The sequence below is a fragment of the Canis lupus genome, chromosome X, assembly GCF_003254725.2.
Source record: "Canis lupus dingo isolate Sandy chromosome X, ASM325472v2, whole genome shotgun sequence".
NCBI lineage: Eukaryota > Metazoa > Chordata > Mammalia > Carnivora > Canidae > Canis > Canis lupus.
In genome coordinates, this window is record NC_064281.1 from 85,577,031 (window position 1) to 85,603,852 (window position 26,822).

The 26,822-nt window shown below is 37.2% G+C and overlaps 1 protein-coding gene across 5 annotated transcripts in view; it reads left to right on the forward strand.

Moving 5' to 3' along the window:
- RTL4 (retrotransposon Gag like 4) overlaps window positions 1–26,822 on the forward strand; it is a 504,413-nt gene that overhangs the window by 118,174 nt on the left and 359,417 nt on the right. The window contains exon 2 of one of the 5 annotated variants that reach the window (XR_007409501.1): window positions 14,293–14,329. The exons of the other annotated variants lie outside the window; for them this stretch is intronic. The gene's annotated coding sequence lies outside the window, so the exon portion shown is untranslated. The remainder of the gene's footprint in view (window positions 1–14,292; window positions 14,330–26,822) is intronic. 5 annotated transcript variants of the gene reach the window in all.

Genomic DNA, 26,822 nt, shown 5'->3' on the forward strand with positions numbered 1-26,822 from the left:
TGTTCCCTCACTTTCACCATTCAAAACTTGTGCAAATTTCTCTTTAGCCAACTGTAACTTGGAACCATACAGGGAAAGTAAATCTGAGAAGCATAGCTCCAGATTATAACTAATTTGGCATAATACAAAGCCACCACACTGTGCCTGGTATTTTATAAGCATTTACTAGACATTAGCTCTTGTATTTCCTAGTGTGGTTCTTTAATTAGTGATTTTCTCTTCTACTTGATTGCAATCAAGAGAGAGAAAATATGTATGTTTTTATGTACCTTTGTATCCCTCCACCTAGCACAGTAGCTGATATATGGTTGGAAACTCATGAAATATTTGTTGGAGTAGAAAGGCAGACAAGATATAAAGAAGACAGTTTGGAGAAATTGTAACTCTTGCAAAATAATCTGTCAGCAAGTATTATGGATGGTACAGGGGAATACAGACAGATACATAATATCTAGTCTCTGGCATAATTTGCAGCTGAGGAGTAGGAATTGGACATTGGGATGGCAGGCACATCAGTAGCACAAGGAAGTTTGGGCAGGGAAGGACTGGTAATAGCAGAACTGGTTCACCTATTAATGTAGTCTCCAACAGAAGTATTCACTTGTGCTGAGTGTTTTCCATTTGTTTTTTCTAGACTCAGTCCTTACCTTTCTGCATTCTAGTCTGTGCTCCAGGAGTCTGACCTTTATGGATATATAGACTAGGTAATTTTGCCTTTTCGGGTGGGTGAAGCCAGTGGAAGACAGCACCAGAAGACGGGAGAAGATGGAGGTCAAGATACTTATTCCCTCAGGTTCATGTTAGTTGTCAGTGGCTGAATCAAAGACCACAATTTGTTGAGGAAAGGGGTTCAATCTCCTAAAGTCTCAGCTATAGGCCTGTCTCTGTGTTCTGCTCCCCCTGACTTGTCCCTTTAGGCCTAAGGATGGTAAAGGCTCCTCTGGTATTGCTAGCTTTAGGGTGCTTCATCATCCTTTGTTGAATTCTCTTAATCTTTCCTACACCATTTAAATAGCCCCTTCATTAAACTCTCCTAAATTAACCACTTTAAGTATGACATGTTTCCTCCTATGACCCTGACTAAAATATCATCAGTCCAATCTACTACTCAAAGGAATGTACTGAGGTTTCTGAGGCATGAGAGCAAAAGGGTCTAGGTGACAGACAACACTCAAAGTCTGATATGGGTTGTCATCCTGGTTCTCAGTTATTAGTCTTATAATAAGAACTCTGACCATATCTGGAAATTCCATAACCCAGAACTCAACTTCCTGAGAAGGAACTTGTTAGATCTAGGCAGACAGACAAGATAGTCTTCATTTGCACCAAGAAACTGAGGCAGAAGTTCAATCATCTAGACTGAATCACCATGGGTTAAGGGACAGAAAGGCCACAGGGACATAAGTCCAGGGGTCACTCCAGGCTCACTGGACACCTTGCATGGGGAAGAATAACTAAGACCAAACCTATTAATTGGAAGAGATAAAGCTCCTAATACACTCCCAGCCATAGTTAAGATTTGTAAAGCTATTAAGCAGGCCTAGGATTGCAAGTAAATGGCTTCAAAGACTAATGACGTGGGAGAGGCTGCATGAGGCCAAATTGTGGAAGGCATTAAGTACCAAAAAAGGGAGTTTGGATCTGAAACCACAGAGCAGATAGGAGACATTGATGACTTTTTAACATTTAATGTCAATGACCTTTGATAAATCATTTGTTATGTAATGATTTAGAAATACCTTTACTGCCAGTGTGGAGAGAAATTGATGATGATGATGTTAGTAGTTACTATTTATTGAGCAACTACTAGGTGCCAGGTGCATGCCCCTCACTTTATGAACAATATCTTCTTTAATCTTTACAATATTACTGATATTGTCAATATTATTATTATCCTCATTTTACACGTGAAGTAACTGAGGCTCAATAAATGGTTAAACATTTTGCTCAAAGTGCTAGAATTAGATTTAAGCCTAAGATTGAATGGCTCCAAACCCTGTGCTTATAATCTCTATAATAGATCATCCCATTCCCATTCCATTGTCTTCTCTTCACCTCCAGTCTACCTATGGGCCTTTTCATCTTGAAGTTGGCATTGTCCCCTCAGCAATATTACAAAGGATACCAACTTACCAGTCTTATTTATGAGCACCAAGCACCACCTTTATTCTCAGGCAGATACTGGGCTCTTTGCCAAAGTAATGGCCCCGATATGTATCTTCTTTCAGTCTTCCTGCATTTGGACAGCAGATGATGAGAAAGGAGAGTCTGGAAACTTTAAAGCTGACTTTGGAGTTACCCTCTATAGTTGCCCTGAGGAGGTCTTAGAATGAGTCACCAACTTTCCAGACTGTGTTTATTGATCCTTGGAGAGAAAATGTTATCTATCCCTGGCATTGTATTTCTATGACCCTCAGCTTCCAGTGACCCCAAAGCTTTGGGAAGATACCTCATGCCCTTGAAATAGAAAAGAAATTCATCTTCAAAATAACTAAACCCTCATTAGCATAGGACGTTCAATTATTTTCCTCACACTTTTATATACACATTATTTTTAAGTAAATGTCTGGGTTAAAAAAGCCCTTAAGAATCTAATTCAACCTCTTTAGCTTACAAGTAGGAAAACTGAAATCCATTGAGTAGAAAGGACCTGTCTGTGGTCTCATACTAAGTAAATATTAGAGCCAAGACTAGAGCCCAGATTTTCTGGCCTCCTGGTCCATTGCCCTTTCCTGTTTCTTTTTATTATGTACTTATGGTTTATTTTTCACTACTAGTGTGTAAGCTCTTGAAGACAGTGACCTGTTATATATATTTTTTGTGTGCCTATAAAATTACTTTTTAAGATTTTTTTTATTTATTTGTCAGAAAGAGAGAGATAGAGAGCATAACCATGGGGAGTGGCAAGCAGAGGGAGAAGCAGGCTTCCCTCTGAGCAAGGAGCCCAATGTGGGACTTGATCCCAGGACCCTGAGCTGAAGGCAGATGCTTAACTGACTGGGCCACCCAGGCATCTTGCCTATGAATTTTTTTTTTTTTTTTTGCCTATGAAATTCTTAAAGGTGCTTGGAATACAGTGGGTTTCTGTGAATGTTTGTTGATTAAACTATTTTTTTTCCAGTTGACCATAGTTAGAGCAGAATAGATCTATTTCAGGTTTTCGGTATTGGCTTAGTTTGGAACCATCTTTCCCATTTTAATTTCATATTGGTCCAGTGGAAAAGCCAGTTGAATCTATTTTACTTAGTGCAAAGCCTATCAAAGAAGCCCAGCTCCCTAAGGGATTTTGTCTAATCCTAATTCTTAGAAAAACTCCTCAGGAAACAAAGTTTCTGACAAAGTCTGATTCCATTTCTTTCTTTGAGAACTAAGAGTTGGTGAAGTCTTATTGGGAACTCATTCTCATAGATTATATGCTATAGGAGCCTCGCCTGATTTTTCCCTTCATGTGAGAAATTTATGAATGTCATTAACTTTACAATTCAATTTCTCCGTCTTTTCTCCTTAAGATTCATAATTACGTATGATATCAGTTTGTTTTTCCTCTTCCTGGGCCTAGCAAGTTTGAGAGTGGTTTAGAAACACTTCCAGAGACATTGAAAATGAAATAGCTATATCTCATGGGATGACCTGATTTCCCCTTTTTTAATAATTTCCCTTTTTGAGGTCAACATTCTGCATGTGGTTAATGCTTAATATGGTAATTTATGGGTAATTTAGTGCTGTGGCTAGTGTCCATATATTGCCTTCAGGCCAGACTTCTAAGCTAGAGGTTCACAGCTCACCTTCTATCAATAGGGAAATCCCTTTCTCTATACTCTCTAAGAATACACCTGGAGCATGCTAAACAAAATACCATACCAGGGCATTGGGTAGGGGAGTGTCATGGAAGGTAGGGATGATGATGAACCAGTGGGTAAAAAAAGCAAAAATAATAGTAAAGTGTGGCCTTCATGCTGTACTGGTTGCCATTTCTTCCTTTTCCAAGTGCCTCATCTTGGCTTGTTCTCTTGAAAGACTGCATGTGTCCTTTACTTAATACTTCCTTCCCATCGAAATAATCTTGATCTCTGATATAGTCCCATTAGAAAGCATGTATATGTATATGCCATGGAAAGAGCAATAGACTTGTATTCAGCCTATCTAAATTCTTCATTAACTTTAAATACTGATAAATTATATGACTACTGGGAATCCATTTCTTGCCTTCCTCCTTACCATTCCTGACATCATCAGTGTCATAGAGAAAAGCCTAGACTAGTTTTGCTTGAAAAGAAATTTAGAAACATTGTCGATTTTATGCCTACTGTCACCATGGGATTAGATATTAAGGTATCTCAGGACTAAATCAAAGTGGAACTCTTTGGTTGCATTTTGTAATGCAAACTCCCCCCATGATATTTTTAGGATCTCCTTCCAATGCAACTCCCTTCTCTTGTTATCAGAGAACAATGACATAGGCATTTTTAAAGACCAATGGGAAGGGTAAACTCGCAAATGTGACCCTGACCCCCCAATTCAGACTTGTTACCTTCAGTGATCTCATCGAGTGATTTTTGAACAATGTTTGGCATCCTGTGTCATAGGCTCTCATTACACAGGAAAGTGTCAGATGAAATAAGATAAAAACAGAGAGGGAGGCAAACCATAAGAAACTCTTAACTCTAGGAAACAAACTGAGGGTGGGTGGGTGGGTGGTTGGAGGTAACAGGGTGATGGGCATTAAAGAAGGCACCTGATGTAATGAGCACTTGATGTTATACACAACTGATGAATCACTAAATTCTACCCCTGTAATGAATAATACATAGTATGTTAACCAAAATGAATTTAAATAAAAATATTTTTAAAAAGTGTAAGATAGGGTACTCCAAAGATTTTGGCACTAAGGATATTGTTTAGCTCTATGTGGGTTCTCCCAAATATTCAGCATAAATTGATAAGAAGAGGTCAAAGTGGCAGTAATCTTACAAATTAAATGGAGGAAGAAAAATAAGAAAGCAGTTTGTTAGTGGACAGTCACATCCATGGATATGAAAATACAGGGTGTTGGGAAATATCACAAAGGGAGACAGAACATAAAGACTCCTAACTCTGGGAAACGAACTAGGGGTGGTGGAAGGGGAGGAGGGCGGGGGGTGGGGGTGAATGGGTGACGGACACTGAGGGGGGCAACTTGACGGCACTGGGTGTTATTCTGTATGTTGGTAAATTGAACACCAATAAAAATGAATTTATTATATATAAAAAAGAAAACTATAAACATGCCCTTCAAGGAGAATAAATACTCATTAGGGTAGGTCAACTACAGATTGTAACACCTTAAACTTGGATATAACTTGGATATAACTTATACCCATTTGGCTAGCAAATAATAGTAATTATTTTTATGATAATAGTAATACACTGGATGATGACTATGAACCACACACTCTGCTAGAGGCATTATATCTATATTCTCATTTATTCTTAAAAACAACCCTATGAAGTAACTACTGTTACCATTACTCTTTTACACTTGAGGAAACAAGCTGGACACAGAAATTAAAATAAATTGGCAAAGATTATAAAGCCACTAAGTGAGTTAACATAATTTTTTCCTTTCTCTTTAAATTCACATAGGATTCACACAATAGAATTCACCATTTTAAAGTGTACGATTTGGTGCTTTTCAGTATACTGAAAATGTGCAACCATCACTATTATCTAATTCCAGACTATATTTATCATCCCCAAAAGAAATTCTGTACCTATTAAGCAGTCCCTCCCCTTTTTTCTCTGTCCCCCAGCCCTAACCAACCATAGTCTGCTTTCTATCTCAATGTATATATCTCTTCTGAATTTTTCATATAAGTGAAAGTGTGCAATATGTGGCTTTTTGTGTCTGGCTTCTTTCACTTAGCATGTTTTCAAGGTTTATCCATGTTGTGGCAAGTTGCAGTACTCCATTTACTTTTATGGCCAAATAATACTCCATCGTATTGATATACCACATTTTGTTTATTCATCATTTGATGGATATTTGAGTTGTTTTTATCTTTTGGCTATAGTGATCAGTCCTGTTATGAACGTTTGTATGAATGCATTTGTTTGAATACCTATATTTAATTATTTTCAGCACATACTTCAGAGTGGAGTTGTTGAGTCTTATGATAATTGTACGTTTAACTTTTTTAGAAACCACCAAATTGTTTTCCGTAGTGGTTGCAGCATTTTACATATGAGGGTTCCAACTTCTCCACATCCTCACCAAGACTTCTTATTTTCTGTTTATTATAGTGTACCTGGTGGCTGTTTAAGTAGAATCTCACTGTGGTTTGATTTGCATTTTCCTAATGATTTATGATGTTAAGCATTTTTTCATGTATGTGTTGTCCATATGTATATTTTATTAGAAGTGTCTATTCAAATCCCTTGTCCATTTTTTAAATTGGGTTTTCATTTTAATATTGAGTTGCAAGTATGCTTTATGTTCTGGAGACTAGTACTTAATATCTGATTTTTAACTTTCTTTATAGTGTTCTTTGAAGCACAAGCACTTTACATTTTTATGAAGTACAATTTATTTTTTCTTTGTGCTTTTGGTTTCATATCTAAGACATTGCAAATGCAAGGTCATGAAAATTTACACCAATGCTTCTTTCTACATATTTTATTGCTTTAGCTTTTATATTTAGGTTAAGTTAATTATGTAAATAGTGTGAGGTAGGAGTCAAACTTCATGTTTCTTTGCATGTAGATATCCAGTTCTCCCAGAAACATTTGTTGAAAAGACTTTCCATTCATTCCCAAATTTCTTAGCATCATTTACACTTAATGTAACTACTGATTTATGTCCGATATTTTGCTTTTGTTTGCTATGTGTTTTATGTCTTTTTTGTTCCTCACTTACTTCAGTACTGTCTTTTTTGGGGTTAAAGAGATATTTTCTGATGTACCAGTTTCATTCATTTGTTGTTTATATTGCTGAATACTTTTGTGTTATTTTGTTAGTGGTTGAACAGGGAATTTCCAATAACATCTTAATTGTAACAATTTATTTCAAATTAATACCTAATTGGGATGCCTAGGTGGCTCAGAGGTTGAGTGTCTGCCTTTGGCTCAGGGTGTGATCTCGGAATCTGAGATCGAGTCCTACATCTGGCTCCTTGCGATGAGACTGCTTCTCTCTCTGCCTATCTCTCTGCCTCTCTCTCTGTATCTCTCATAAATAAATAAAATAAAATCTTAAAAAAACAAAACAAATTAATACCTAATGAATTTCAATACTGTACAAGAATTTTGTATCTCTATAGCTCTGTTTTATACTCCATAAATGCTGTTATTGTCACAAATTATATCTTTAAGCACGGTGTGCTCATCAACATCAATTTATACTTATTGATTTATGTGCTTAATTGCCATCTGTATATCCTCTTCAGTGAAATGTCTCTTCACATCTTTTGTTCATGTTCTAATTGGCTTATTTATTTTTTACTATTGAGTTTGAAGATTTCTTTATATATTCTAGTTGCTAGTTTTTTGTCAGATATGTATATTTTAAATACTTCTCTCCATTTGCAGTTTTTTCATCCTCTTAACAACATCTTTTAAAAAATTCTAGTTAGTTAATATACAGTGCAATATTGGTTTCAGATAGTAGAATTCAGTGATTCATCACTTACATACAACACCCAGTGCTCATCATAACAAGTACCCTCCTTAATACCCATCACCCATCTAACCTATTTCCCCCCATCTCCCTCCATCAACCCTCAGTTTGTTCTCTATATTTAAGAGTCTCTAATGGTTTGTTTCCTTCTCTCTTTTCTCTCCCACCCCATATGTTCATCTGTTTTTTTTTCCCTTAAATTCCACATATGAGTGATACAATATAGTATTTGTCTTTCTTTGACTGACTTATTTTGCTTAGCATAATACATTCTAACTCCATTCATGTCATTACAAATGGCAAGATTTCATTCTTTTTGATGGCTGAGCCATAGTCCATTATATATATTATATATTATATATGATATATATATATATATATATATATATATATATATATATATATAATCCCATCTTCTTTATCCATTCATCAGTTGATGGACATTTGGGCTCTTTCCATAGTTTAGCTATTGTTGATAATGCTGCTATAAACATCAGGGTGCATGTACTCGCTTTGAATCAGTGTTTTTGTATTCTTTGGGTAAATACCTAGTAGTGCAATTTCTGGGTCATAGGGTAGTTCTATTTTCAACTTTTTGAGGTAACGTCATACATACAGTTTTCCAGAGTGGCTGCACCAGTTTGCATTCCCATAAATAGTGCGAGAAGGTTTCTCTTTCTTCTCATTCTTACCAGCACCTGTTGTGTTTTGTGTTCTTAATTTTATCCATTCTGACAGGAGTGAGGTGGTATCTCATCGTGCTCTTAACAGCATCTTTAACATAGTAGTTTTTAGTTTTTATGAATTCAAATTTCTTCCTTCCTTTCTTGGAGTTCCAATGTATTTTTTACTTTTAATTCCAGTATAGTTAATATACAGTTTTATATTAGTTTCAGGTGTATAATATAGTGATTCAACAAATCCATACATCACTGAGTGCTCATCACAACACTGTGCATTCTTTAATCCCTATCGCCTGTTTCACTCATCCTCCCACCCACCTCCCCTCTGATAACCATCAGTTTGTTCTCTATAGTCAAGCCTCTGTTTCTTGATTTTTCTGTATTTTTCCCTGTGATCATTCATTTTGTTTCATAAATGCCACCTATGAGTGAAATCATGTGGTACTTGTTCATCTCTGACTTATTTCTTTTTTTTTTAAATTTTTTATTGGTGTTCAATTTACTAACATACAGAATAACCCCCAGTGCCCGTCACCCATTCACTCCCACCCCCCGCCCTCCTCCCCTTCTACCACCCCTAGTTCGTTTCCCAGAGTTAGCAGTCTTTACGTTCTGTCTCCCTTTCTGATATTTCCCACACATTTCTTCTCCCTTCCCTTATATTCCCTTTCACTATTATTTATATTCCCCTAATGAATGAGAACATATAATGTTTGTCCTTCTCCGACTGACTTACTTCACTCAGCATAATGACTTATTTCATGTAGTATTATACTCTCTAACTCCATCCATGTTGTTGTAAATGGCAAGATTTCATTCTTTTTATGGCTAAATAATATATTGTTTATATATACTACATCTGCCTATCCATTCATCAATGATGGACACTTGGGCTGCTGTCATGGTTTGACTATTGTAAATAATGCTGCAATAAACATAGGGGTGCATGTATCCCTTAGAATTAGTGCTTTTGTATTTCTGGAAAATACCCAGTAGTGGAATTGCTAGATTATAAGGTAGTTCTATTTTTAACTTTTTGAGGAACTTCCATACTGTTTTCCAGTGGCTGTACCAGTTTGCATTCCCACCAACAGTGCATGACTCATTTTTTCACCACATCCTTGCCAACACTTATTGTTTCTTTTGTTATTGATTTTAGCCATTCTGACAGATGTGAAGTGATATCTCATTTCATTTTGATTTGCATTTCCCTGATGATGAGTGATGAACATCTTTTCATGTGTCTTCTGGAGGTCTTCTTTGGAGAAATGTCTGTTCATGTTTTCTGCCCATTTTTTAAAATTAGATTGTTTTTTGGGTGTTGAGTTGTATCAGTTCTTTATTTATACATTTTGGATACTAACCCTTTATCCAATGTGTCATTTGCAAATATCTTCTCCCATTTTGTAGGTTCCCCTTTAGTTTTGTTGATTGTTTCCTTCACTGTCCAGAAGCTTTTTATTTTGATGCAGTCCCAATAATTTATTTTTGCTTTTATTTCCCTTGACTCAGGAGACACATTTAGAAAAACGTTGCTATTGTTGATGTCAAAGAAGTTGCTGCTTGCATTCTCTTCTAGAATTTTTATGGTTTCAGGTCTCACATCAAGGTATTTAATACACTTTGAGTTGATTTTGTGTAGGGTGTAAGAAAGTGGTCCAATTTTATTCTTTTGCATATAGCTCTCCAGTTTTCCCAACACCATTTGTTGAAGAGACTGTTGGGACACCTGGGTGGCTCAGTGGTTGAGCATCTGCCTTTGGCTTAGGGCATGATCCCAGGATCCAGGATTGAGTCCCACGTTGGGGTCCTTGCAGAGAGCCTACTTCTCCTTCTGTCTATGTCTCTGCCTCTCTCTGTGTGTCTCTCATGAATAAATAAGAAACTTAAAAAAAAAAGGCAGATGGTCATTTTCCCATTAGATATTCTTTCCTGTTTTGATGAAGACTAATTGACTATATAACTATAGATTTATTTCTGGGTTTTCTATTCTATTGATCTATGTGTCTATGTTTGTGCCAGTACCATGCTATTTTGATTACTACAGCTTTGTTGTAAAAATTAAAGTCTGGAATCGTGATACCTCCAGATTTGCTTTTCTTTTTCAAGATTGCTTCGGCTATTTGGGGACTTTTGTGGTTCCACACAAATTTTGGGGTCATTTGTTTTAGTTCTGTGAAAAATGCTGTTGTTATTTTCATAGAGATTGAATTAAATATATAGATTGCTTTGGGTAGTATAGACATTTTAACATATTTGATCTTCTAATTCATGAACATGGAATGTCTTTCCATTTCTTTGTGTCATCTTCGATTTCTTTAATCAGTGTTTTCTAGTTTTCAGAGTGTAGGAATTTCATTTCTTTGGTTAGGTTTATTCCTAGGTGTAATTTAAATTGGATTTTTTTTTTCTTAATTTCTCTTTCTACTGCTTCATTATTAGGGTATAGAAGTACAACAGATTTTTTTTACCTTCATTTTATATCCTGCAACTTTATTGAATTCATTTATCAGTTCTAGCAATTTTTATGGCAGAGTCTTTCAGATATTTTACATTATAGTATCATGTCATCTGCAAATAGTGAATTTTACTTCTCTCTTAACCAATTTCAATGACTTTTATGACTTTTATTTCTTTTTGTTGTCTAATTGCTGTGGCTAGAATTTTTAGTACTATGTTAAATAAAAGTATAAGAATGGAGTCCTTGCCTTGTTCCTGAGCTTAGGGGGAAAGTTCTCAGATTTTTCCCTTTGAGTACCATGTTCACTGTGGGATTTTCATATATAGCCTTTATTATGTTGAAGTATGTTCCCTCTAAACAATTTGTTGAGGTTCCTGGGTGGCTCAGTTGGTTAAGCATCCAACTCTTGGTTTCAACTCAGGTCATGATTTCATGGGAGGTAAGATTGAGTACCTGTGTTGGGCTCTGTGCTCAGTGGGGAGTCTGCTTGAAGATTCTCTCCCTCTGCCCTTCCCTCCACTCACTCATATGCTCTGTCTCTCACTAAAACAAATAAATAAATCTTAAAAAATACTTTCTTGAGAGCTTTTATCATGAATGGATGTTGTACTTTGTCAAATGCTTTTTATGCATATATTAAAATGATCATATAGTTTTTATTCTTTCTTTTATTGATGTGATGTATCACATTGATTTGTGAATATTGAACCACCCTTGAATCCTGGGAACAAATTCCACTTGATTGTGCTGAATAATTTTTTTAATGTATTATTGGATTCATCTTGGCACTATTTTGCTGAGAATTTTTGCACCTATGTTCATTAGAAACATTGGCATGTAGTCCTCTTTTTTTGTGGTGTCTTTATCTGGATCAAGGTGATATTGGCCTTATAGAATGGATTTGGAACTTTTCCTTGCTCTCCTATTTTTTGGGACAGTTTAAGAAGAATAGGTGTTAACTCTTTTTTAAATGTTTCATAGAATTCTCCTGTGAAGCCGTCTGGGCCTGGACTTTTGTTTGTTGGGAATTATTGATTATTAATTCAGTCTCCTTGCTGGTAATTGGTCAGTTTAAATTTTCCTTTTTTTTTCTGCTTTAGTTTTGATAGGCTATATGTTTCTAGAAATTTATCCAGTTTTTTCTAAGTTGTCTAATGAGTTGGAATATAGTTTTTCATAATATGCTCTTATAATTGTTTGTATTTCTGTGGTGTTGGTTGTTATTTCTCCTCCCTCATTTGTAATTTTATTTATTTGAGTCATTGTCTTTTTTTACTTGATAAGTCTGGCTAGAGTTTTATCAATTTTATTTTTTTTTTCAAAGAATCAGTTCCTGGTTTCCTTGGTTTGATCTGTTCTATTGTTTTTTTTAGTATCTACATTGTTTATTTTTATTCTAATATTTATTATTTCCTTCCTTCTGCTGGTTTTAGGTTGCATTTCTTGTTCTTTTTCTAGCTCCTTTAGGTGTAAGGTTAGATGGTTTATTTGTGACTCTTCCTACTTCCTAAGGTAGGCCTGTATTGCAATAAACTATCCTCTTAGAACTGCTTTTGCTACATCCCAGAGGTTTTGAACTGTTGTGTTTTAATTTTCCTTTGTTTTCATGTACTTTTAATTTTTTTCTTTTATACCTGATTGACCCATTCATTGTGTAGTAGCATGTTTTTCAACATCCATGTATTTGTGATCTTTCCAGGTTTTTTTCTTGTGGTTGACTTCTCATTTCACAGCATTATGATCAGAAAAGATGCATAGTATGACTTCAATCTTCTGGAATTTGTTGAGACTTGTTTTAAGTCCTAATATGTAATCTGTTCCGGAGAATGTTCAAGTGCACTTGAAAAGAATGTGTATTTTTCTTTATTTTTATTTTTTAAATTGTTTTAACAACTCTTCACAAGGTAAATCAACATTTCAAAGACCGCTTAACTGTGACACATTTGGATAATTTAGTAATATATGCTCATTTAAATTAGCTCAAGGTATATAAACTGACATAAAAAAAGAAAAGAAAAAAAAAGAAAAGAATGTGTATTCTGCTGTTTTAGGATAGAATGTTCTGAATATATTTGTTAAATCCATCTGATTCAGTGTATCTTTCAAAGCCACTGTTTCCTTGTCGATTTTCTGTTTGGGTATCTGTCCATTGATGTGAGGGGAATGTTAATGTTCCTCTACTATTATTGTATTTTTAAATTTTATTTATTTATTTGAGAGAGATAGAGAGAAGGGAGAGAGAAATTACTTATTTTTTGATCATTTTTGAACCTTTTCTTTGATCCTTTCTCCTCTATCTTTCATTGTTTTTTGGTTTTCTTAATGATATACTTGAATTCCTTTCTCTTTATTTTTTACATATCTATTACTGTTCTTGATTTGTGGTTACCACTTGTTTTATATGTAATATCTTCTGCATATAACAGTCTATATTAAGCTGATGGTCACTTAATTTAGAACTCATTCTCTCCCCTCCATGGTTCAGAAATTTGGCATCATATTTTACATCATTTTCTTTTGTGCTTCTCTTGACTGATTTTTACTGGTATATTTAATTGTCTACTTTTGTCCTTTCTATTTAATTGTCCTTTTGTCCTTCTCTTGACTGATTTTTACTGGTATATTTAATTGTCTACTTTTGTCCTTTCTATTTCTTTCTTCCTCTTACTTTTAGTTTTTGTTTTCTGCTCACAGAGTCCCCCATAACATTTCTGGTAGAGCAGGTTTAGTTCTCATGAGTTCTTTTAACTTTTGTTTATCTGGAAACTATCTCCCCTTCTATACTGAATGATAGCTTTCCTTGATTGGGTATTCTTAACTGTAGCTTTTTCCCTTTCAGCATTTTGAATATAATATGCCACTCCCTTCTGGCCTGCAGTATTTTTTAAAGAAATATTTTATTTATTTATTCATGAGAGACACAGAGGGAGAGAGAGAGAGGCAGAGACATAGGCAGAGGGAGAAGTTGGCCTGCAGTGTTTTTGCTGAAAAATCAGCTGATAGCCTTTGGGGTTTCTTTTGTATGTAGCTGTCTTCTTTTCTCTCATAACCTTTAAAATTCTTCATCACTACTTTTTTTTGCCATTTTCATTACTATGTCTTGGTGTGTATATTCTTGGATTGAGTTTGTTGTGGTATATCTGTGCCTCCTGAATCTGGGTCTCTGTTTCCTTTTCTAGTTTCAGTAAGTTTTCAGCTATTATTTAGTCAAGTACATTTTCTGCCCCCTTTTTTCCATGTTCTCCTTCTGTGATCATTGTAACAAAAATGTTATTTTGCTTGATGGTGTCACTGAGTTCTCTAAGTCTATTCTCATTGTGCAGTATTTGTTTGTCTCTCATATGTTCAGGTTGATCGCTTTTCATGACTCTATGCTCCAGGTCACTGATATGTATATTCCCCTGCTTCCTGTCTGCTATTTATTCCATCTATTGTGTTTTTAATTTCATTTATTGAACTCTTCATCTCTGGTTTGTTATTTTCTATCTCTTCTCCAGGGTCACACTGATGTCCTCCACCCTTTTCTGAAGTCCAGTGAGTATCCTTATGATCATTATTTTTTTTTATCATTACTTTTAATTCTCTATCAGGCAGGGGCACTGGCTGGCTCAGCCAATGGAGCATGTGACCCTTGATGTTGGAGTTGTGGGTTCAAACCCCCCGTTGAATGTGGAGATTATTTAAAAATAGTAAATTTTTAAACTTTATATCAGGCATATTACTTATTTCTGTTTCACTTAGATCTCCTGCTATGATTTTGTTTTGTTCTTTCACTTGGGATATATTCTTCTGTCTTATTTTGTCTACCTCTCTGTCTCTGGTTCTCTGTGTTAGGAAAGTCAGCTACAGCTTCTGCTCTTGAAAGTAGTAACTTTATGGAGAAGAGGGCCTATAGTACTCTGCAGCATGCTGTTCCCTGTTCACCAGAACCTGGCATTTCAGGGCATCTCCTCTGTGTGTTGCTTGCATCCTGCTGTTTTGTCTGAGTCACTTGTTCTTTCAGTCTGGATGTCTGCACTATCTTCCTGTTGTGGGCTGTGCTTGTTCTCTGTGGGGTTAATAAGACCCAAACAGGCAAGTTCTAAGGTGGCATGACTGCAGGATGGCTCAGAGGTGGGGCAGTGGTGTAAAGAAAATTTGGGCTGAGCTGCTAGTTCTAGGACAGATGCCCTGAAGCATGGTGGCCGCTGGGGCCTGGGGCATGAAGGTGGTGGCAGCAGCCAGGGGCACAGTGCACAGTGGAAGTGGTGGTTGCAGGAAGTGCCCAGCATCTGTGTGTGTGTGGTGGCTGTGCGGGGTGCACACCCACAGCATTAACCAAATTTGCCCTGAGGCCAGGGCTGAGGCCAGCAGGGAGTGGGCAAGTCCTCAGAAGAACATGTGAGCAGGGTACACTACTAGCAGATTAGGTAGCAAGTGTCTGTGTAGTGCTGCCTCCCACAGGTGGCTTTGTTTATGTCAGGGGATGGAGGAGAAAAATGGCACCTGCCAGATACTTTGTTCCCAGAGAAGTCCCTCCAACAGGCTGTGAAATCAGTATAAACAGATCTCCCTCCTGTTCTGCAAGCTGTTGCTTCTATGTTGCCTCTCCATGAGTTACTGTTTCTTTAAGGGTGGTGACCCAGCTATCACTCACCTTCCAGGCCCAGGGATGAGTCAGCTTTTAAAGTCCCCAGCTCCAAGTCCTGCTAATTATACAATCTCAGGGAATTCAGCTCCTCTGGTTTTCAAAGCCAGACTTTATGGGTATTTGTCTTACCTGTGTGGGATCCCTGGTGCTTTTCCTTCCACATGCTCACTCCCTTCTGTGGGTCCCTCCTGACCATGGTTTCTGCCCTTCCTAACTTCTCAGGTGTGACCTCTCCACATTTAGTTGTGGAGTTTGTTCTGCCTTTCTTTGAGTAGCTCTCCAGTTTATTTACGAGGACATATTGCAAACATGGGACAGAGTGAGCTTAAAGTCTTCCTTCTTTGCCATCTTCTCAAGCTCCCCTGAGTACAAATATATTAATATTTCCTTTTATGGATCATGTCTTTGGTGTCAAGTCTAAGAAATTTTTGCCTACTCCTAGATCCTGAAGTTTTTACCTTTTTTTGGTTCATCATTTTAGATTTTATATTTAAGTTAGTGACACACTTTGAAATTTGGGGGGACTGTAATTTGTGTGTTTGAGGTTCATGTCAAGGTTTTGTTTTTTTTTCCCTCATAAATGTCAAAGTGCTCACCACCATTTGTTGAAAAAGCTGTCTTTCCTCCACTGAATTGATCTTGCACCTTTGAAAAAATAATTTTGTACATATTTGTGTTGATCTATTTTTAGTTTCTATATTTTGTTCTCTTAATCTATGTGTATCTCTTTATTAATAACCACACTATCTTGATTATTACAGCTATGTGGTAATTCTTGGAATCAAGTAGATTGATTTTTATTACTTGTCTCTGATTCTTAGAACTTTGCTCCTCTTTTTAAAAATTGCATTATTCTAGTTCTTTTGCTCTTCCATAAAATTTTAGAATAAACCTGTCCATATCTACAAAACATCTTGCTGACAGTTTAATAGGAGTTTGTCAGGAATTAAACCCATCTATCAATCTGGGAAGAACTGTCATCATTACCATACTGAATTATTGTTCTTCCAATCCATGAACACGGTATGTCTCTCCATTTATTTAGATATGATTTGACTTCCTTCATCAATTATGTAGTTTTCAGCATACAAGTCTTGTACATGTTCTGTTAAATTTAAGTAGTTCATATTTTGAATAAATTGTATTTTTAATTTTAATGTGTACATTTTCTTTTTTTAAATTTTTTATTGGTGTTCAATTTACTAACATACATTTTCATCACTAGTATATAGAAATACAGCTGTGTTTCTATGTTTATCTTATATCTTGCAATCTTGCTGAATTCATTCATTAGTCCTAGGCAAACCTTTATAAATTCTTTGGGGGGACTGCATAGACAGCCATGCCATCTGTAAACAGGGATAGTTGTATTTTTTTCCTTTGTGATCTGTGTGACTTTTATTTACTTTTCTTGCCTTATACTGGCTAAAACTTCCATCACTGTGTTGAATAAAATTGGTGAATGCATACATTCTTGGCTTGTTCACAGTCTCAGGAATAGAACATTCAATCTTAGAGCATTACTTATTATGTTAGCTTTAGGTATTTTGTAGATTCTCTTTATTAAGTTGAAAAAATTTCCTTCTATTCCTATTTTTCTGAGAGCTTTTATCATGAACTGTTGAATTTTGTAAAAGGCTTTTTTTTTGCATCAATTGATATAATTATCTGATTTCTCTTATTTAACCTGCAAATGTAGTGGATTTTACTGAATGCTTTTGAATATCAAACTGGTCTCGAATCCTTGGAATAAACCCCACTAGTTCATCATTTATAATTCATTTCATATAGTGCTGAATTCTAATTGTTAATATGTTGTGAAGGATTATTGTGTCTATGTTCATGAGGAATATTAATCTGAAATTTTCTTTCTTTGTACTTTCTTTGTCTGGTTTTGGTATCAGGATAATGCTAGCTTCATAAAATCAACTGAGGAGCACGCCCTCTTCTCTTTTCTGGAAGAGATTGTGTAGAATTGGTACTAATACTTTTAAGTGTCTGAGTAGAATTCTCTATGAAACCATCTGGGCTTATAGATAATTTTTGGGCCGTTTTAAAGTTACAACTTTAATTTCCTTAACAGTGATAGACCTGTTCATGTTATTTATTTTATATTGGATAAATTGTGGTAGATTTTTATTTTTATTTTATTTATTTATTTTATTTATTTATTTTTATTTATGATAGTCACAGAGAGAGAGAGAGGCAGAGACACAGGCAGAGGGAGAAGCAGGCTCCAGGCACCGGGATCCCGACGCGGGATTCGATCCCGGGTCTCCAGGATCGCGCCCTGGGCCAAAGGCAGGCGCCAAACCGCTGCGCCACCCAGGGATCCCTGTGGTAGATTTTTAAAGAAGATTTTACTTATTTATTCATGAGAGACACAGAGAGAGAGGCACAGACACAGGCAGAGGGAGAAATAGCCTCCTTGCAGAGAGCCTGATGTGGGACTTGATCCCCGGACTCCAAAACCATGCCCTGAGTGGAAGGCATATGCTCACCCACCGAGCCACTCAGGCATCCCTAAATTTTGTTTTTTGAAGAATTGGCTCATTTCATCCAAGTTCTCAAATTTTTGTGTGTAGAGGTTTTTTTTTCTTCAAATAGTATTCCTTTAATATCCTTGTGATATCTGCAGGATTTGGAGTGATAAGTATTCTATGAGTTTCCTTGTGGTAATTTCTGACTTTTCTCTCTTTCTCTTCCCCAGTCTTTCTAGAGGGTTTTTTTAAAAAAATATTTTATTTATTTATTTATTCCTGAGAGACACACACAGAGAGAGGCAGAGACACAGGCAGAGAGAGAAGCAGGCTCCATGCAGGGAACCCAATGTGGGACTCCATCCTGGGACTCCAGGATCACACCCTGGGCCAAAGGTAGGCGCCAAACTGCTGAGCCACCCAGGGTTCCCTCTAGAGGGTTGTCAATTTTATCGATCTCTTCAAAGAATTAACTCTTTGTTTCATTGATTTTTTCCTATTGTTTTTGTTTTCAATTTCATTGATTTTCCTTGTCTTTTGTTTTCTTCCTTATGTTTGATTTGGATTTATTTTGCTCTTTTATTGGGTTCTTGAGGGAGTGCTTAGATTATTGTTTTGAGACTTTCCTCTTTTCTAATGTATTCATTTATTGTTATAAATTTCCTGGTTAGCATAGCTTTATCTATATCTTACAAATTTTGATGTTATATTTTCCTTTTCATTCATTTCCACATATTTAAAAACTTTCCTTTAAGAGTTCTTCTTTCAATCATATGTTATTTAGAAATGCATTCTTCAGGGGCACCAGGGTGGTTCAATTGATTAGGTGTCCAATTCTTGATTTTAACTTAGGTCATGATCTTGGGGTCATGAGACTGAGCCCTATGTGGGGCTCTGTGCTGAGCATGGAGCCTGCTTAAGATTCTCTCTCCCTTTCCCTCTGCTCATCCCCTGCTCATGCATGTGCTTTCTCTCCCTCTCTTTCTCAAAAAAAAAAGAAAGAAAGAAAAGAAAAAAAAGAAAAAAATGTATTTTTTAGTTACCAAGATTTTTAGATATTTTCCTTTTGTCTTTCTATTATTGGTTTCTAGTTTGATTTCTTTGTGGCCAGAGAATGCATTATGTGTAATTTTATTTCTTTTAAATATTTGGAGTTTTTTTTTATGGCTCAGGATATAATCTATCTTGCTATGTGTATACAGGTACTTGAAAAGAATGTGTATTCTGCAGTTAGATGGAGTGGGGACAGTAATGGAGCCCTGTTAATGCTGGGGATGGGTGGAAGTCTAATTTCCCCACCTGGCCTCCACTGACAATGTGGAGGGGGAAGCTCATTCTGGTCATACAGTGATCAAAGTGTCAACTTCTAGGGCAGCCCAGGTGGCTCAGTGGTTTAGCGCTACCTTTAGCCCAGGGTGTGATCCTGGAGACCGAGGATTGAGTCCCACGTCAGGCTCCCTGCAGGGAGCCTGCTTCTCCCTCTGCCTGTGTCTCTGCCTCTCTCTCTCTCTCTCTCAAATAAATAAATAAATAAATAAATAAATAAATAAATAAAATCTTTAAAAAAAAAAAGAAAGTGTCAGCTTCTTGCTTAGCCTTATCTGGCACCACCCTAGCATGGAAGTTAGACTGCCTTGTTGCAACCTTGTGAGTGTAGAAGTCTAAGCTGTCATTCATTATTCCTGTACTGGTTAGGAGGAGGCCACAAGTTTTTCTGTGGTGAATGGTTGGAATACAGTAGTATTGCAGTATTGCACTGCAGTATTGTTCAAAAGTTTTCTCTCTTGTTGGGCTTCTTTCCTAATTCTCTGGCTAGAAAGAACAGACTTTTGTTGGCAAATTTTTGGGCTGCACCCATTGGCATTACCAGGTTATTGATTTCTTCTGCTACATGTCTGAAATATACGAGCAAAACAAAAACCCAGGGACATAGCTCCATGTTGTTTCCTGGTCCTGAGGTCTCTAGCTTCTGTGCTTTCTCCTCTTTACCCTTCAGAATCTTCTTATGTTTTCTTTTTATGTAATTTTCAGGATTTTAGTTGTACTTAGTGGGAGAAATAGGGAAAAGTATGTCGACCACATATTTCTGGAAGCAGAAGTCCCAAATTAGTTTCTGTAGATGTCACTTTTATGACTGGCTTCTCTTCACAGCCTCATAAATAGCTAACCCCTGACTTCTTTTCCATGGTACAGAGAAGTAAAAGAAGAAAAGTTCAGAGCAGAATGCCTCATCAGATTGTTGGATACTGAGCACATGGTGAGGGATTAGGATTCAGGAAAAAAAAATGTGACTGGGCAGAAAATGTAATACTAAAGAGATCTGGGGTTGTTATAGTCCAGAGGGAGTGCAGCATGCCCTGAAGAGATATGTGTATGAGTGAATAAATGGGACAGAAGGAAAGAAACTTGGATATACTATTTTTATATTCTTTTTTAAAAATATTTTATTTATTTATTCATGAGAGACAGAAAGAGAGAGAGAGAGAGAGAGAGAAAGAGAGAGAGAGGCAGAGACACAGGCAGAGGGAGAAGCAGGCTCCATGCAGAGAGCCCGGGTCTCCAGGATCAGGCCCTGGGAGGAAGGCAGCACTAAACCGCTGAGCCACCCGGGCTGCCCTTTATATTCTTTTAAAAAAATATTTATTTGAAGGGGGGAAGGCAGAAGAAGAGAGAGTCTCAAGCAGACTCTGTGTTGAGCATGTAGTCTGACACACAGGGCTTGATCTCATGACCCTGAGATCAGAACCTGAGCTGAAACCAAGAGTTGGATGCTTAACTGACTGTGCCACCCAGGTGCCCCTTTTTTTTATTCTTAAGAAGAAATGAATTGAAAATGAGTTTGGCATATGGTCAAGGAACAGAGATAGATTTGTTACTTTCTAACACATAATTTTCTTACTAACCTGTTTATCATCTTCCTCTTCCCACTAGTAAAGAAGCTTCATGAGGGCAGGGATTTTTTTTATAGTTTAATCCAAATATATAGTTAATTTTTAATTTATTTTTTAAATTTAAATTCAATTTGCCAACATATAGCATAACAGCCAGTGCTCATCTCATTATATGCCCTCCTTAAAGCCCATAACCCAGTTACCCTATCTCCCCACCCACTTTCCCTTCTGCAACCCTTTGATTGTTTCCCAGAGTTAGGAATCTCTCATGGTTTGTCTCCCTCTCTGATTTTTCCCACTCAGCTCCCCTCTTTTCCCTTATCATCCCTTTCATTATTTCTTATATTCCACATATGAGTGAAACCATATGATGATTGTACTTCTCCGATTGACTCATTTCATTCAGCATCATACCCTCCAGTTCTATCTATGTCAAAGCAAATGGTGGGTATTCGTCTTTTCTGATGGCTGAGTAATATTCCAGTGTGTGGGTATATAACACACAATGTTATATGTTTTTTTTTCTTCTTTTTTTTTAATTTATTTTTTATTGGTGTTCAATTTACTAACATACAGAATAACACCCAGTGCCCGTCACCCATTCACTCCCACCCCCCGCCCTCCTCCCCTTCTACCACCCCTAGTTCGTTTCCCAGAGTTAGCAGTCTTTACGTTCTGTCTCCCTTTCTGATATTTCCCACACATTTCTTCTCCCTTCCCTTATATTCCCTTTCACTATTATTTATATTCCCCAAATGAATGAGAACATATAATGTTTGTCCTTCTCCGACTGACTTACTTCACTCAGCATAATACCCTCCAGTTCCATCCACGTTGAAGCAAATGGTGGGTATTTGTCATTTCTAATAGCTGAGTAATATTCCATTGTATACATAAACCACATCTTCTTTATCCATTCATCTTAAGATGGACACCGAGGCTCCTTCCACAGTTTGGCTATCGTGGCCATTGCTGCTATAAACATCGGGGTGCAGGTGTCCCGGCGTTTCATTGCATTTGTATCTTTGGGGTAAATCCCCAACAGTGCAATTGCTGGGTCGTAGGGCAGGTATATTTTTAACTGTTTGAGGAACCTCCACACAGTTTTCCAGAGTGGCTGCACCAGTTCACATTCCCACCAACAGTGTAAGAGGGTTCCCTTTTCTCCGCATCCTCTCCAACATTTGTTGTTTCCTGCCTTGTTAATTTTCCCCATTCTCACTGGTGTGAGGTGGTATCTCATTGTAGTTTTGATTTGTATTTACCTGATGGCAAGTGATGCAGAACATTTTCTCATATGCATGTTGGCCATGTCTATGTCTTCCTCTGTGAGATTTCTGTTCATGTCTTTTGCCCATTTCATGATTGGATTGTTTGTTTCTTTGGTGTTGAGTTTAATAAGTTCTTTATAGATCTTGGAAACTAGCCCTTTATCTGATATGTCATTTGCAAATATCTTCTCCCATTCTGTAGGTTGTCTTTGAGTTTTGTTGACTGTATCCTTTGCTGTGCAAAAGCTTCTTATCTTGATGAAGTCCCAATAGTTCATTTTTGCTTTTGTTTCTTTTGTCTTCGTGGATGTATCTTGCAAGAAGTTACTATGGCCGAGTTCAAAAAGGGTGTTGCCTGTGTTCTTCTCTAGGATTTTGATGGAATCTTGTCTCACATTTAGATCTTTCATCCATTTTGAGTTTATCTTTGAGTATGGTGAAAGAGAGTGGTCTAGTTTCATTCTTCTGCATGTGGATGTCCAATTTTCCCAGCACCATTTATTGAAGAGACTGTCTTTCTTCCAATGGATAGTCTTTCCTCCTTTATCGAATATTAGTTGCCCATAAAGTTCAGGGTCCACTTCTGGATTCTCTATTCTGTTCCACTGATCTATGTGTCTGTTTTTGTGCCAGTACCACACTGTCTTGATGACCACAGCTTTGTAGTACAACCTGAAATCTGGCATTGTGATGCCCCCAGATATGGTTTTCTTTTTCAAAATTCCCCTGGCTATTCGGGGTCTTTTCTGATTCCACACAAATCTTAAAATAATTTGTTCTAACTCTCTGAAGAAAGTCCATGGTATTTTGATAGGGATTGCATTAAACGTGTATATTGCCCTGGGTAACATTGACATTTTCACAATATTAATTCTGCCAATCCATGAGCATGGAATATTTTTCCATCTCTTTGTGTCTTCCTCAATTTCTTTCAGAAGTGTTCTATAGTTTTGAGGGTATAGATCCTTTACATCTTTGGTGAGGTTTATTCCTAGGTATCTTATGCTTTTGGGTGCAATTGTAAATGGGATTGACTCCTTAATTTCTCTTTCTTCAGTCTCATTGTTAGTGTATAGAAATGCCACTGACTTCTGGGCATTGATTTTGTATCCTGCCACGCTACCGAATTGCTGTATGAGTTCTAGCAATCTTGGGGTGGAGACTTTTGGGTTTTCTATGTAGAGTATCATGTCATCGGCGAAGAGGGAGAGTTTGACTTCTTCTTTGCCAATTTGAATGCCTTTAATGTCTTTTTGTTGTCTGATTGCTGAGGCTAGGACTTCCAGTACTATGTTGAACAGCAGTGGTGAGAGTGGACATCCCTGTCTTGTTCCTGATCTTAGGGGAAAGGCTCCTAGTGCTTCCCCATTGAGAATGATATTTGCTGTGGGCTTTTCGTAGATGGCTTTTAAGATGTCGAGGAATGTTCCCTCTATTCCTACACTCTGAAGAGTTTTGATCAGGAATGGATGCTCTATTTTGTCAAATGCTTTCTCTGCATCCAATGAGAGGATCATATGGTTCTTGGTTTTTCTCTTGCTGATATGATGAATCACATTGATTGTTTTACGGGTGTTGAACCAGCCTTGTGTCCCAGGGATAAATCCTACTTGGTCATGGTGAATAATTTTCTTAATGTACTGTTGGATCCTATTGGCCAGTATCTTGTTGAGAATTTTTGCATCCATGTTCATCAGGGATATTAGTCTGTAATTCTCCTTTTTGGTGGGGTCTTTGTCTGGTTTTGGAATTAAGGTGATGCTGGCTTCATAGAACGAATTTGGAAGTACTCCATCTCTTTCTATCTTTCCAAACAGCTTTAGGAGAATAGGTATGATTTCTTCTTTAAACGTTTGATAAAATTCCCCTGGGAAGTCATCTGGCCCTGGACTCTTGTGTCTTGGGAGGTTTTTGATGACTGCTTCAATTTCCTCCCTGGTTATTGGCCTGCTCAGGTTTTCTATTTCTTCCTGTTCCAGTTTTGGTAGTTTGTGGCTTTCCAGGAATGCGTCCATTTCTTCTAGATTGCCTAATTTATTGGCGTATAGCTGTTCATAATATGTTTTTAAAATCGTTTGTATTTCCTTGGTGTTGGTAGTGATCTCTCCTTTCTCATTCATGATTTTATTAATTTGAGTCTTCTCTCTCTTCTTTTTAATAAGGCTGGCTAATGGTTTATCTATCTTATTAATTCTTTCAAAGAACCAACTCCTGGTTCTGTTGATCTGTTCCACAGTTCTTCTGGTCTCGATTTCGTTGAGTTCTGCTCGAATCTTTATTAACTCCCTTCTTCTCTTGGGTGTAGGATCTATTTGCTGTTTTTTCTCTAGCTCCTTTATGTGTAAGGTTAGCTTTTGTATTTGAGTTCTTTCCAGTTTTTGAATGGATGCTTGTATTGCGATGTATTTCCCCCTTAGGACTGCTTTTGCTGCATCCCAAAGATTTTGAACGGTTGTATCTTCATTCTCATTAGTTTCCATGAATCTTTTTAATTCTTCCTTAATTTCCTGGTTGACCCTTTTATCTTTTAGCAGGATGGTCCTTAACCTCCACGTGTTTGAGGTCCTTCCAAACTTCTTGTTGTGATTTAGTTCTAATTTCAAGGCATTATGGTCCGAGAATATGCAGGGGACAATCCCAATCTTTTGGTATCGGTTCAGACCCGATTTGTGTCCCAATATGTGGTCTATTCTGGAGAAAGTTCCATGTGCGCTTGAGAAGAATGTGTATTCAGTTGAGTTTGGATGTAAAGTTCTGTAGATATCTGTGAAATCCATCTGGTCCAGTGTATCATTTAAAGCTCTCGTTTCTTTGGAGATGTTGTGCTTAGAAGACCTATCGAGTATAGAAAGAGCTAGATTGAAGTCACCAAGTATAAGTGTATTATTATCTAAGTATTTCTTCACTTTGGTTAATAATTGATTTATATATTTGGCAGCTCCCACATTCGGAGCATATATATTGAGGATTGTTAAGTCCTCTTGTTGAATAGATCCTTTAAGTATGATATAGTGTCCCTCTTCATCTCTCACTACAGTCTTTGGGGTAAATTTTAGTTTATCTGATATAAGGATGGCTACCCCTGCTTTCTTTTGAGGACCATTCGAATGGTAAATGGTTCTCCAACCTTTTATTTTCAGGCTGTAGGTGTCCTTCTGTCTAAAATGAGTCTCTTGTAGACAGCAAATAGATGGGTCCTGCTTTTTTATCCAGTCTGAAACCCTGCGCCTTTTGATGGGGTCATTAAGCCCGTTCACATTCAGAGTTACTATTGAGAGATATGAGTTTAGTGTCATCATGATATCTATTCAGTCTTTGTTTTTGTGGACTGTTCCACTGAACTTCTTCTTAAAGGGGAATTTTAAGAGTCCCCCTTAAAATTTCTTGCAGAGCTGGTTTGGAGGTCACATATTCTTTTAGTTGCTGCCTGTCTTGGAAGCTCTTTATCTCTCCTTCCATTTTGAATGAGAGCCTTGCTGGATAAAGTATTCTTGGTTGCATGTTCTTTTCATTTAGGACCCTGAATATATCCTGCCAGCCCTTTCTGGCCTGCCAGGTCTCTGTGGAGAGGTCTGCTGTTACCCTAATACTCCTCCCCATAAAAGTCAAGGATTTCTTGTCTCTTGCTGCTTTAAGGATCTTCTCCTTATCTTTGGAATTTGCAAGCTTCACAATTAAATGTCGAGGTGTTGAACGGTTTTTATTGATTTTAGGGGGGGATCTCTCTATTTCCTGGATCTGAATGCCTGTTTCCCTTCCCAGATTAGGAAAGTTTTCAGCTAGAATTTGTTCAAATACATATTCTGGCCCTCTGTCCCTTTCGGCGCCCTCGGGAACCCCAATTAAACGTAGGTTTTTCTTCCTCAGGCTGTCGTTTATTTCCCTTAATCTATCTTCATGGTCTTTTAATTGTTTGTCTCTTTTTTCCTCACTTTCCCTCTTTGCTATCAACTTGTCTTCTATGTCACTCACTCGTTCTTCCACCTCGTTAACCCTCGTCGTTAGGACTTCTAGTTTGGATTGCATCTCATTCAATTGATTTTTAATTTCTGCCTGATTAGCTCTAAATTCTGCAGTCATGAAGTCTCTTGAGTCCTTTATACTTTTTTCTAGAGCCACCAGTAGCTGTATAATAGTGCTTCTGAATTGGCTTTCTGACATTGAATTGTAATCCAGATTTTGTAACTCTGTGGGAGAGAGGACTGTTTCTGATTCTTTCTTTTGAGGTGAGGTTTTCCTTCTAGTCATTTTGCTCAGTGCAGAGTGGCCAAAAGCAAGTTGTATTGGGAAAAAGAGAAAAAGAGAGGAGAGAAAGAAGGAAAGAAAAGAGAAAGAAAAAAAGGGGAAGAGAAAAAAAACGAAAGAAAAAAAAGAAGAAAAAGAGAAAGAAAGAAAGGAGAAAAAAAAGGGGGGTGGGGGAAGGAAACAAATCAAAAAGCAAAACAAAACAAAACAAACAAAAACAAAACAAAACAAAACAAAAAAAAAAAAAAAAAAAAAAAGAACCACAGGGTAGTATCTTCTGATTCTGTGTTCTTTAAGTCCCTTGGCTTCTCCTGGAAGTTGTCAGTCTAGCTGGTGTTCTGGGGGAGGGGCCTGTTGTGCTGATTTTCAGGTGTCAGCAGTTGGGGGAGCTGCTGTGTCCCTGCCTGGCGCAGGGCTCAGTGGGGGTTGTTTACCCCGTGAGGCCCCAGGAGCAACAGCCCCAGTGGCGGGGCCAGCTCTGGAAACCTGGATTCAGCTCCGGCAGGAACT